The sequence below is a fragment of the Martes martes genome (assembly GCF_963455335.1).
Source record: "Martes martes genome assembly, chromosome: 2".
Lineage (NCBI taxonomy): Eukaryota > Metazoa > Chordata > Mammalia > Carnivora > Mustelidae > Martes > Martes martes.
Genome location: NC_137889.1, coordinates 144,926,040 through 144,940,651, shown reverse-complemented (window position 1 = coordinate 144,940,651; position 14,612 = coordinate 144,926,040).

Below are 14,612 nucleotides of genomic sequence, written 5' to 3'. Positions count from 1 at the left end.
TAAATGGACTGTTTCATGGTATGCAGAATGGATGCAGAATTAAAACGTGACAATGACACAAAACGTTTCATGGAGTATAAGTTTTCCAAGCTCCTTTTGTTGTCCAGAAAGTGGTAAAAATACAAATTTATATTAGACTCTAATAAGTCCAAGATGCCTATGGTAATATTTAGAACAAACACTAAAAATAATGCAAAAGAATGGGTGACAAACATGCATAGAGGGGGAAATGGAATAATTAAATATTTGATTAATGAAAAGGAAGGCAAGAAAGAGAAGAAAAAGTAATGTAAATTGGAATGTGAAGAGAAAACAAATAGTAAGATGCTTAATTTAAACCATATTAGTAATGGCATTAAATGTGAATGAGCTAAATATTCCAATTAATAGAATAGATTGACAGACATGAGAAAATAAGTAACACCGAATGAATGCAGCTCATAAGAGGCGCACATAAAGTAAAAAGTCAAAAAAAATTTTAAAGTAAAAGAATGGTAATGATCTACCACACAGCACTAACCAAAAGAAAGCTAGTGTGAATACTAATAACAAATAATACCAAAGTAAGCTTTAAGGCAAGTGACATTTTTATAGAGGGAGAGAGAGGTAAGTGGGAAGGGGCAGAGGGAGAGGGAGAGAGAGAATCTTAAGCAGGTTCCATGCCCAGCGTGGAGTCTGATGCTAGGCTTGATCTCAAACCTGAGATCATGACCTGAGTTGAAATCAAGTGTCAGACACTTAATGACTGAGCCGCCCAGGTGCCCCAAAGCAAGAAACATTACTACAGATGAAGACAGATGTTTCATGAAAAGGTAAATTTACTAGTAATATATTGCAATTCTAAATCTACATGAATGTTTAACAGCATAACTTCAAAGTGTATAAAGTAAAAGTTGGAAGAACTGGAAGGAGAAATAAGGAAATCTGCAATCATAGTGGAAAAGTTTATTTCAATTACAGAGAGAAGACACAGATAAAAAATTTAGTAAGAAGGTAGAAAAGTTGAGTAACAGAATTACATAATTCAGCCTGACTGACAAACATAAAACACTATACCCCCCCCACAATGCAGAATATACATTCTTTCCCAGTGTGCATGGAAAATTTACTAGAATTGATCATATGCTAGGTCATAAGAAAGTTTTGACAAATTTCAAAAGATTGACACCAAAGTGTGTTATCTGACCTTGGCAGAATAGAATAAATAGAACAGAATAACAGAATAGAATAGAATAACAGAAAGGTAACTGGAAAATCCACAGCTTTCAAGAAATTATGTCATATAATTTTATTTATTATTTTTAAAGATTTTATTTATTTGAGATAGAGAGTGAGAAGGAAAGCATGAACAGGGGGCAGAAGGAGAGGCAGGATCCCCACTGAGTAGGGAGCCTGACTCAGGGCTCAATCCCAGGACCCTGAGATCATGACCTGAGCTGAAGGCAGATGTCCAACCAGCTGAGCCAACCAGTGTCCTGTCATATAATTTTAAATGTCAAAATTTTTTTATTATTATGTTCAGCACATAATATTAGCCAGCATATAGTACATCTTAATGTCAAAATTTTTTAAATGAAATTTAGAAAATCCAAAGTGCACAAACAAGCATCAAAACATGTGAGATGTAGCTGAAGACATACTTTGAGGGAGATTTTTAGCCTTAAAGGCATCTATTAGCAGAGCAACAAAGTTGAAGTCCTAAGCCTGTGTAACAGATGCTGTGCTATCCAGTCTCCCTCAGGACAAAAGCACTCAGTGACTCAGGTGTGGGGAATGGTGGCTGTGACAGCCCTCTGCAGAGTCTCCTTTCGGGAAATGCCCTTGGCGACACAGAGGCCCCCCCTTGTCCCAGCCATCCTCCCAGCTCAGGTGCCTGAGCCTTCGGGACTGGTGGAGGCCTTTTTGGGAGCACATTGCAGTTCAGCTTCCCCTCTGCCCAGTGCTCCCTTTCTGCTCCTTCACAGGTGCTGATTCTGTGGGTGCTTCCAGACAACTCCTGTACCCAAGTCCCCATCCTCGAGTTTAGTTGGAGGAAACCCACTCAACAATAACCACCTATCTAAGTTAGAAAAAGGAGCCACCCCCCAAAAAAGAAAGAAATGAAAACTTGGTTTTCTGATATATGATCCAGATTTCCTTCAACTATTCATAATACTGCTCGTTTTCTTCTTTTTGTAATTATTCGTGAATATAACAGACATATCGGGGTTCCATTGTGTGCTGGGTGTTGCTGCATAAATTTTCCGCCGTATTTCATTCAATCCTCATGGCAGCCTGATGAGATAGTACCTGTCCCCTCTGCTGTATAAAGGAGACTCCGAAAGGAGCTGTCTGAAGTTCATGGGCCATAGGAGGCAGAGGGGCTGAGATATGAACCCATGGGCCTGACATGTGAACCCCAAGTGCTTGGTGGTAAAGGTGTATAATTCAACTCAGTATGCACTCACCATGCTCTGGGGATATGGGATAAACAAGGTCAAAGTTGTCCTTGCCTGGGGGACAGATGATTAGCAAGGAGTTCTAATGGGAGGGTGGGCCAACCTCCCAAATCTGAGAGAAGAAGTCTGTTGCTTCATGATTCCGTGTGGTGGAGAGACAGTGTGTTAGGGTTTCCATTTGTTGGGGTTTGCATTCGTGTTCCATGGCTGCTGTAATGAATTACCACAACCTGGTGACTTAAAACAATACAAATTTATTCTATCTCGGTTCTGGAGGCGGGAAGTCCAAAATCCAGGAGGAGGAGGAGGACTGCACTCCTTCTGAGAGCTCAAGGGGAGATTCAGGTCCCTGCTGCCTCCAGCTCCTGGGGGCTTTGGGCAGGCTTGGTGTTGCTGGGTTTGCAGACACATGGCTCTAATATTCGCTCGGGTCCACCTCCCCGTCTCCGTGTGTGTGTGTGTGTGTGTGTGTGTGTGTGTGTGTGAAATCCCCCTCTGCCTGGCTGTTCCTAAGGACACTTGTCATTGGACTTAGGGTCCATCTAAATAATCTAGTATGAGCATCTCCTCTCAAAACCCTTAACTTAATCATATCTTTTGCCATGTAAGATAATATTGACTTTTTTTTTTTTTTACCATATAAGGTAATATTCACAGGTTCCAGGGATTAGGGTGTGGAAATATTTTTTGGTGGGGGGGCGGCAGCGCACACCATCCAGCCCACCAGCAGGTTCGCAGCCTGCTGGATTATAGCTGAGGCAGGCCTGATATTGCTTCCAAATCTGCCTGGCTGTCCAACAAAGACCGTGACGTTGCAGATTGTCCAAAGGGAATTTGGAAGATAGAACAGGTCTCATTGCATAGGCTCATGTTTTGCAGTCGGTGGCTTTTGCAGACCACTAAAATTGCCGATCCGTAGCAATCTGTGGAGGTTCTCAGATTCAAAGAAGATGGCTGGGTATGTATCATTTTCCCACAAAACAAGACAATTATTACAAGATGAGGGGGTTCAAATTTTCTAAATGGAATCACATGCTTAAACGGAAACACCATACACGGTATAAAATCCTTTCTTGTTCCATTGATAAAATGCATGGGAGTAGGCAGACTTCGAGTCAGACTTGAAATGGAATGCTGGTGTCACTTCCTTTTCTTGTGGGACCTCAGACAAGTCTCTGGCCATTCGGAGCCTTGACTTCCTCATCTGCAAAATGGGCCACTTGGCTTGCAGGGCTACTGTGAGGCCTCCAGCCTGATCCCTGGCCCCCAGAAGGGCTTCCCAAATGCTTGGCTCCTTTCCTGCCTTTACAGGCACGGACTGACACAGAAGGAGATCGTCCTGATGCTCCCACTGCGGACTGAGGAAACAACCCGATGTTCAGGGAGTGCCAATATCCCCGCAAAGGGTAGACGTGCAGCTTGCACTTTTTACCTGTTTTCTTCTGGTTGCAAGTAACAGAGACCTTGCAGGCTCCCTCCAGCTTCAAAGGGGATGATGGTGATGGTGGTGGTAGGGGGGCTGTTTTCATGGAACCAACACGCAGAGAAGCCGCTATCCTCAAGACAGGATCAGCAGAACAAATTACTTTAGTTTTACTAACCTTGAATTGAAATTTAGTATTTCCTTCACTTACAATTTGACAACAAACCCCAGTAAGATGAGCAGTACCTTTGAACTTGTCACTCAGAGATGTTAGAGCAATTTCACATCATGCGGTTTTCACCACTAAGTATTCACTATTTAGAAATTAGGGCTTCCCCCTCCCCCGCCCAGCTCTATTGAGGTGTAATTGGCATATAACATCGTGTAAGTTCTAAACGGGCAGCCTGATGATTTGGAACACACATAGCTCGTAGAATGATTTCCACAATAAAGTGGGTTAACGCCTCCATCGCCCCACACGGCTCCCCTTTGTGTGTGTGTGTTTGGTGAGAATATTTACGATCTGTTCTCAGCAACTTTCAAGCAAATAATACCCTGTTAGGAACTGTCAACGCCACACTGTACGCCACACCCTGGAACTTCTTCCTCTTAGTACCGCAAGTTTGTACCCTCTGAGCAGCATCTCCCCATTTCTTCTACACCCCCGGACCTTGGCAGCCACCATTCTATTAGCAGTTTCTGAGTTTGACCTTTTTAGATTCTGCAGATGAGTGATGTCACAGAGTCTTCGTCTTGTTGCCCTCAGTGTCATGCTTTCAAGTTTCATCCAGGTGGTAGAAAATGGCAGGATTTCCTTCTTTTTTTATCGTGAAGTAATATTCCATTATATATATGTAACAGACTTGATAGATACAGTTTTTTTCTTTATCCATTCGTCTGCCACTGGACACATAGGTTGGTTCTATCTATGTCTTGGCTACTGTAAGTCATGCTACAAGAAACAGACTGGTGCAGACATCTCTTCCAGGTGGTGATTTTGTTTCCTTGGATATACACCCAGAGGTGGGATTGCTGAGAAATTAGGGTCTTATTAGGTCAGAAACTAGGTGTCTTTTAATGTGTTAATAAAGCACCACCTATATTACCATTTCACAAATGTGGTTTTTAATTTAGATAATACTATTTTAATATAATCACTTTCCTTGATAATCCTCTGTATTTTATTATATATATAATATATAAAAATAATATGTATTAAACATATAGAATTTTATATATATATATATATATATATATATATATATATATATATAAATTTCCCCCTTTTCGCAAGAAGAATGCCTAGGCCTGGCCGGACTGTCAAACGCCCCCATGACCCACAAAGAATTAAGGACTCTGGGTTACACTCTCTGTCCGTGGCTCCTGTGGGTAGGTCTACTTGGCATGCTCTCTTTCTCTCTCTCACCCTTGGCTGATTTTGCTTGTTGGCTCATGCGGTAAAAAGATTCCGTGGAGGGCTGTACTGAGCCCTCTTCTGCCCTGCCATGCAGCGTGGACTCTCTGAGATGAGCTGGGCTGGCCATGCCCCCCTACAGACCGCAGCAAACACGGGGAGGCCAGCGCGTAGATGGCTCCGCCTCACCAGGAAGGCATCCTACGGCTGTCTGCCATCCCCAGCCTGACAGAGGGGGCTGGCTTCTGGGGACATGTGTGTTCCTCCTCTGGGTGGACCCCCGAGTTTATCTCCCAGGGCCGCGAACCCACTGAGTTTTCAGCGTGGGCCTGGCCTTGTGTCAGGCGCTGGGTACAGAGACACAAGCCAGCCCTGGACCTGTCACCGGGAGCTCGGGGTTGGGGACTCAGAAACGAACAGGCGCAGCTGTATCTCGAACGCAATCTGGCAGAGAGGATTCGGGGGCGGCGTTTTGCTTGTGGAGGCCTCCTCACCGTGCACAGGCTGGTTCCTCCACCCGGTGCACCCTTTCCCCAACTTCTCCTTCTGGTGAACTTCAACTCCACATGTTTCCTTTTGGCACTCTCCTTGCCTCCCTCCCCTGTCGGCCTCCTCCCAGCGCGCACTGGTGGTTAGGGCCGGCCCTCCATTCTGCCACAGCCCAGGCTCTCCGCTGTCACACAGGAGCCTCACAGAACCATCTCCTCCTTTGACTCTCACACTCGGGGAGCACAGGTTCTTTCCATGTCTCTCTGCTCAGAACTGGGCCTGACACCGGGGAGGCAGTTAGGAAGTATAGACAGATCGGTTCTGTGACTGATTAAGGAGTTAGTGCTCTGGAATTGGCTTCTAGTGTATGCCGCCACCAGAGAGTGGCCTATCTTTCTGACAGAGCTGTGCGTACTGCCCCTCTTCCTCTGTGCCTTGGTGTCCTCTCAGCACCAACCATGGGACAGGAGGGTTGCTCACTCATTAGGGACAACTCAGGCTGTGGTTGTACTCTTGTCCTCACTCAGCCCAGCTTCCACAAGCCCTGGGTGTCATCCCAGGGCCCTCTGAGCCTACCTGCTGCCACTGTTGACAGCTGCCCACCTCGACCCCTGAGGTCTTCTCCGCTTCTCCACCCAAGGGCTTCTGAGGTGCTGGGGACTTGATGCCCCCCGAGGAAATGTGGGAGTTTGTAGGTATATAGCCCAACAGCTTCATCGCCTGTTGGATCAGTTCTCAGGTGGGTTCTTTCTGATTCCCATCTGCACCCAAGGACTACCTCAGGGTTTTCTTCCAGAGGACCCCAAACCAAGGCACCCTCCTAATCACATATATACTTGTTCTGTATACCCATAGTCAGTCCTTCTTCCTGAGCATGAGATTGAGGAAAATGTGACCTCTGTGCACGGGCACACAGACCCCTGTTGACTGGCTGTTTGTCTGATTGCTTTGTGACCTTCCAGGATGCAGTGCTGCAGGAGGCTGGCATTGGGTTTGGTCATGTCTCTTTTTGGAGCACCTAGCGTCTAGCAGGTCTAGTAGGTCTCCCTCTGGAGTACCTAAGGGTCCAGCAGCACAATTCTGCTCTTCCTCAAACATGTGAGACACATACCTACCGTAGGACCTTTGCAACACCTATTCTTTCCGCTTAGAACACCCCTCTCTCATATACCTGGATTGACTTCTTGTTATGGGTTGAATTGTGTCCCCCGCAAAAGATAAGTTGAAGTCCTAACCCCCAGTTTTATATATATATATATATATATATATATATATATATATATATCCAAATAAGGTCACATTCACAGTGAATGTGACCTTATTTGGATATATGATTATTGCAGATGTAATTACTTAAGATGAGGTCATACTGGGTTAGATTGGGCCCTAAGTCCAATGATGGAGGTCATCGAAGAAGGGAAGACACACAGAGACTTCAAAGAAGGGCCGTATGAAGAAGGAGACAGAGACTGGAATGACATGTCTAGAAGCCAAGAGATGCCAAGGATTGCCAACAGCCTGGGGAAGCTATGGATGGACGTGGAAGAGAAGAACAGGGAGATTCTCTGTCAGAGCCTCCAGAAGGATCCAACCATGCCAACACCTTGATTTTGGACTTCTAATCTCAAGAATACTGAGACAATAATTCCTATTGCTTGAAGCCACCAAGTTTCGGTAATTTGTTATGTCAGCCCTTGAAAATGAATACACCCCAGACCCTGAACACCTTCTGAAGGAGGCCTGTGCGGACCACCCAGTCAATGCTGCAGGCTGCTTCACTCCCCATCCAGCCTCTCCCCATCCCCTGTACCCTCTGGTAATTTCTCTCAGCTTCTGGAGCCAGAGCTCATCCCATAATTGGCGGAACCCAATACAAAATAAAACTATGGGGCTGTTCATTCAAAAATTATTTAGGACTTTGACTCCAACAAATGGTATTGGGAAAATTGGACAGACACATGCAGAAGAATGAAACTGGACCACTTTCTTATACCATACACAAAATTAGACTCAGAATGGATGAAAGACCTAACTGTGAGACAGGAGTCCATCAGAATCCAAGAGAAGAACACAGGCAGCAACATGTGTGACCTTGGCTGCAACTTCTTACTAGACACATCTCAAAAGGCAAGAGAAACAAAAGCAAAAATGGACGACTGGAACTTCATCAGGATAAAAAAACTTTTTCACGGGAAAGGAAACAGTCAACAAAATTAAAAGGCAACTTATGGAATAGGAAAGATATTTGCAAATGTCCTATCAGATAAAGGACTAGTATCCAAAATTTATAAAGAACTTCTCAAACTCAACACCCCAAATCCAAAATATCCAGTCAAGAAGTGGGCAGCAGACATGAACAGATATTTCTCCAAAGAAGACATCCAAATGGCCAAAAAACACATGAAAAAAATGCTCAACATCACTCAGCATCAGGGAAATACAAATCTAAACCACAATGAGAGACCACCTCACACCAGTCAGGATGGCTAAAATGAACAAGTCAGGAAACAACAGATGTTGGCGAGGATATGGAGAAAGGGGAACCCTCCTACACTGTTGGTGGGAATGCAAGCTGTTTTAGCCACTCTGGGAAACAGTATGGAGGTTCCTCAAAAAGTTAAAAATGGAACCACTCTATGACCTAGTAATTGTACTATTAGGTATTTACCCGAAGGATACAAACAGTGATTCAAAGGAGCACCTGCACCCCAATGTTTATAGCAGCAATGTCCATAGTAGCCAAGCTATGAAAGACCCCAGATGTCCATCAACAGATGAATGGAGATATACACACACACACACACACACACACACACACACACACACACATACTACTCAGCCATCAATAATAATAAAATCTTGCCATTTGCAATGACGTGGATGGAGCTAAAGAGTATTGTGCTAAATGGAGTAAGTCAATCAGAGAAAGACAAATACCATATAATTTCACTCATATGTGGAATCTAAGAAACGAAACAGAGGAATATAAGGGAAGGGAGGGAAAAATAGAATAAGAAGAAAATAGAGGGAGACAAACCATAAGAGATGCTGAACTCTAGGGAACCAACTGAGGGTTGCTGGAGGGGAGGTCAGTAGGGGGGGATGGGGTAACTGGGGGACAGGCATTAGGGAGGGCACGTGATGGTTATATGCAATTGTTGAATCACTGACCTCTACCCCTGAAACTAATAATCCACCATATGTGAACTGAATTTATTGTGTGTTGTCTGCTTCATTCCATAAGAACAGCAACTCCTCAAAGGCAGTGATCTCTCTCTCATTCGTGAACACGTCACAATCCTCTCGAACAGTTCCAGGCGCACAGTAGGCTCTCAGGAAAATGGTGTCAACGACTGGTGAAAAGGCAGCTGAAGAATGGCCACTCCTCTCCTCCCTGGCCAAGTTGGGGATTGGAGCCCCCAGCAGCCTGTCCCAAAGCTCAGCCCCTTCCCTCCTCACTAGCACAGCAAAGCTTCAAGTGGGCCCACGGTGGAGTCTTGTCACTCATTTTTTTTTTTTTTAAAGCTTAGAGCTACTTACTGTCTCTGACCTCAGTTTCCTCATCTGGAAAATGGGACAATCATAATATTCAACTCTTGAGACTATTTCTGGTCTCAGAACAGTGTGTGGCATGTCGCAGGTGCTCACATGAGCCCTGATGGCTCTTTTTTTTTTTTTTTGGCTGTTATCTGTGCACCAGGCATCCCTGAGAACAGAATCATCTAAGAAGGGGTGGGAGTGTGCTAGGGGTACAGACATGAGTCTACTCACAGTGCTCGGGGCTGGCTGGAAGAGAAAAACAGAGATAGAGCATAGGTAACACAAGTGGGGGGTAACGTTGACTTGTGCTCCCACAGATCTAAGAGCCCGGAACATGTAAGCCGCCTTCGGAATGACAACAAAGAGACCATTCCAGCCCTCCTGCCCTGCAGCCGCTCTGTTATGACTTACAGGATGCATTTCGAAGACTCGCAGAGCGCTGAATAATTGATTTTGAAATATTTGAATTCTGGAACATGAAATGGAACCCGTTAAGCTTTTCATGTACCTCCTCTCCTCCATAACAACACAAAGCTTATTTTAAACTCCAGAAATAACAAAAAGAACCAGGAGACCACCCCCTTAGAATAACTCCCTGCGGTCGATGAAAAGAAAGCAGATCGAATTCACTTTGGAATAGAAAGGATTCTAAGAAATGGATTTTCACAATGTCAGAATGGGGTTGGCCTATGGATTTCCACAAGGATTAGACCAGCCGGCTTTGCTTTAGAATAAATGCAGACAGTCAAATGCATTCCAGTGGAGTTGCTAAAAAAAACTTTTCAGGAGGAAGTTTAAATGGTTTGAAACAATGCAAGGTTCTTGAATGAAATTACTCATCAGCAAACTGTTTTCCTAAATTAATAGGCTTTATTTTTTTCTAGAGCACTTTTAGTTTTACAGAATAACAGAATGGGGACCATTCCCAAACATCGCCCTTGCCCGCCGGCAGGTGCCCCTAATGTTAACATCTGCATGGATGTGCTACGTTTGTTACAACGGATGAGGTCAATAATGTTTAGCTAGTGATCCTTAAACCTCATCATTGATAGCGTTTATTATTTGCATTGTGCGGGGGACCCCTTAGCTCAAACCCCTTAGCGGGTTTGAGCTCAATGGGTCTGCTTATGTGCAGATTTTTTATGGTACACTCCTGTAAAGGTATTTTTTTCTTCCTTGTGATTTTCTTAGTAACATGTTCTTTCCTCTAGCTTGCTTTATTGTAAGGATACAAGATGTAATACGTGTAACACACAAAACGTGTCCGCGCGTGGTTTATGTTATTGGTAAGGCTTCGGGTCAACGGTAGACTATTAGGAGCTAAGTTTTTGGGGAGTTGAAAGCTAAACACGGATTTCCAACCACACACTGCTCAAGGGTCAAGTGTACATCCCATAGGTTTTGACAAATGTATACAGCTGTGTATCCGCTGTTACAGTATCAGATGGAGAAATTTTGAGGCCTTACTATCCTTCATGCTCTACTTCACTTAGTCAATCTTTCTCTCTCCAAACCACTGTTAAACACTGATTTTTTTTTACTGTTTTCATGGTTTTAAGTTTTGCCCCAAGCTGTTTATTATGTCTTTGAATATCAGCCAATAATAGTAGGGCACGTATTGGATTTATAAAGAAATTCATCAACGTATATTAACAGTGCAGATCTGTTTTTACTAAACGAGCACCAATTCCTAAAATTCGGAGCCTACTGCCTGAGAGATAGCTAAACAACATTCAGTGAGGGTCTAGAAACTCATGCTCCAAAGTAAAACACTTACTTTAAACAATGATAAGATTTCACCAAATTAGGGAGATGTTTCTTTGAGTTTGCAGAATGCCTACAAAATTTGAGTTTCGAAGTGCCATTTTGTCACTGTATTTCTCTGTGGGGTGAGAAAGGGAGGCATTTTTACCTCCATTTTTGCGGCAATATTTGGTGATTTTCTTGGCCCTCCTGACTCGCATCCTGTCTCTCCCCATTTCTCTTGTCAGGATGTGTTCAACGACTAATCTCAGCTTGTCATCAAATCTCCCAGGTCCATGGTTGGTGGTAACATTTTCTCAGCCATTTCAAGGTAACTCTGCCACTTCTGGTTTAAAGCAACCTCTTTGGGGCCAGTTCTCCATCAATTCTGGAGTCTTCTCCCATTTCCCGGGAGTGATGTAAATTCTGGGACTCATGCCTCTGGTGTCCAGAATTGCAATATCAATACAGTCTGTGTCTGGACCGATTCTTGTGCGCTTAAGTACTGAGCCATTGACCCACTGACTGTTCCGTCTCAGCCCTGGAAGGTTAGCCTCCAAAACTCCCAAACTGACCTCATGCCCTCTTTCCCCCAAGCTCCTTCTCCAGTGCTCCCAACGGAGACATGACCGCCTCACCTGCCCAGTTGCTGAAGCCAGAGGCCAGGAGTCAGACTGAGGAGTCAGCCCTTGGGTCCCTGCCTTGTTCTCTCCTTTTCATTAGTGCAAAATCTGTGCAAAGTCACTGTTCCTCAGTAAAGATTCTCATGGAGGATCAGCTCACAGAACAGGAGAGACAGCCATCTGTGCGGATGAATCTTTTTATAAACCCATTGATGTCAGCATCCGTGTTTCACGTAGACCTCCTAGTGAGATATTTGAGTCTCGTGGTTGGCTGGTGTTCACTTCGCCATAACTGGGGAGAAGGCCTCTGGGATGCAAGGAGTTGAATCTTTACGTGCCTATGGCAACCCTTGGTCCCAACTTCAGTACAGATCTCTCCTTTCTTTGAAACAAGTCCCATTTTCCAGAGCTCGGACAAGGCCCTGCCCTTGGTGAGTGGGCATACACGTTCTGGCTTCCTTGCTTCCCTGCTGGGTTACTGGTGTTCATAAACCAGGCCTCATGCTCTCCTGGACACAGCTGTCTTGGGCACAGCACCATGGGCCATGTGACTTTTCCTTTCTTCTGGGAGCTTGGAAGGTACATGAGGGGCAGGGCATTTTGGAGGATACAGATTGATCTGAAAAACTGATCTTAAGAAACTTCACCAGTTCTAGTCCTTCCTGAGTCTATTAGAAGGATTTCCCCATGCTCCTGGAGAGTGGACATTCTGAGCTTCACGAGATAAGCACCCTTCTCCGGCTGATCAGATGACCCTCCTCTCCCTCAAGGACACAGGCAGTCCCCCGGGGCTGCTAAGGACCCTCATCAGAGAAACCTCCTCCTGCCCACACTGTGGGGGCCCCAGCCTGGAGTTGGCCTGCGGAGTGGGCAGTGTTTGCACAAAAACCTTGCAATGGCCGAGGACTTGGGGGTTGGGGGAGTGATGACGAGGCAGCTGGACCTTGTGTTCAAAGTGATTCTTGGTGGACTGTTCTACCCTCTAGCTCTGTAATGCTTTAGAAGAAGCTGTTTCCTATTTTGATGGTAGGCTTGGGCCTGGCGTCATCGTCTCTACCTTACCAATGTGGAAAATGCAGATAAGGAAATGCCAAGATATTAAATGAGCTGTCCAAGATTTCATAGCCAATGGTGTTAGAGCCAGGAGCAGCATCTGGGCCTCGTAAACACTCTGATTATGAAGGTGTTACCGGTATTGGCCACAACAGGCCTTGGGACATTGGTCTTTCCAGAGCAGCCTTCTGCCTCCAGGGGAACCCCCCCAGGGTGTTGCAGGACAGAGCCTGGTGGCCTGCGGGACTTAGAAGGGACTTTGGAGCACTCCAGTTAGGTCTCTGGTTTTTACTGCAACCCAGAAAGATGAAGTGGCTTCCCAACATCAGATGTCTAGCTCAAGGCAGACCAATCCCAAAGATTTGGGACATGGTCAGAACTTACTGCTTTTCCATAGTAACCAGATGGAATAAGCCTTGATTTCTCTATAAACTTTGTTCGACTACAGAAAAGGCAGGACAGAGAAAATTATTACTTCTCCCATCTGGAAGAAGCATGGCAATTAGGATTTCTGGGCCTCCATCCATTCTTCATAAAGGGATGATGGGGGAACGCTATGATAAATAATAGATATTATCAAATTTTCATCAGTATCATGGTTAACATTTGCTGGAAGTTAATAGCTTGGCATTGCTTAGTGCACTCCCTAGAAGCTGTTTTGTTCTTGGCTTCATTGACCCAAAAATGGTTTTAAAAGTTTGGAGTGTAGTCTGGACCCAAGATGGCTAAAGTAGGCTGGAGATTAAGGCACAAATCCAATTGTACTCTTCTATGAAAAATAATATTTTTATTAAAACATTATGGACTCTGTGGGGCATATTAGTTTTGCCGCTGACCAGCAGGGTGACCTTGGAGGAGGGACTCGTTTCACTAAAGCCTCCTGTTCATTGCGAAAGGCACAACACCCACCTCCCAGAATTAGCAGAGAATCCAGGCAGGTGAGGAAGTGTGTGGAAAGTGTTCTTGGCAGGCCCACAGCCAGCTCTGATCCTGTCTGTGACTGTCTTGGGCTGCCAGCAGCTAGCCTGGGATTCTCAGCCTCTGAGAGATGGGGCAAAGAGTCTTGGAGGGGCCTCTATGAGTTTGTAACTCTAAGGAGAATGGGCCCTCATTGCTCAGACAACAGGGAGGAAGGTGCGTCTGTCTTCGCATAGCCTGACCCAGGCCCCTGGGCCTGTTCTCTGAGATTCCACATTGAAGGAAACTGTTGGAAAGACTGTGGTCACCCCAATCAAGATCCTCAGGCTGGAAAAGGCATCAGGGCCCATAGAGAACCTGACGGCAGTCAGCACTGGTGGCCTGGTCAACATGGGGATGGAGGCTATATTCATCATGGTTCTCCAGAAAAACAGAACAAATCGGATATATGTATATGTGGAAGAGGATTTATTTTAAGGAATTGACTCCCATGATATGGGGCTGAAAAGCCCAAAACTCACAGGATGGAATGTCAGGATGAATTAGGGAAGAGTCAGTGTTGCAGTTTGAGTCCAAAGGCTGTCTGCTGACAGAATTCCCTCTTGTCTGGAGGAGGTCAGTCTTTTTGCTCTATCCAGGCCTTCAACTGATCAGACGAGACCCACCCAAGTTTTGAAGGATAATCTTCCTTACTCAAAGTCCATCCTTTTAAATGTTAATCTCATCCAAAAACACTCTCACAGAAACATCCAGAATAACCTTTAACCAAATATCAGCCCGATGGCCCTGCTAAGTTGACACATAAAATTAGCCATCATAGATGGTTAGGTTAGCAGGGAGAGAACTGGTGGGATGGAAGTTAAGTAGGACCTATTTTGAAAATCCTTCTAGAGCCAGTCGCACAGTGATTATGTTTGGGGGAGCAGTGGCTGAGCTTGAGATTGTGGGAATGTGATCCATGAGACTTGTAT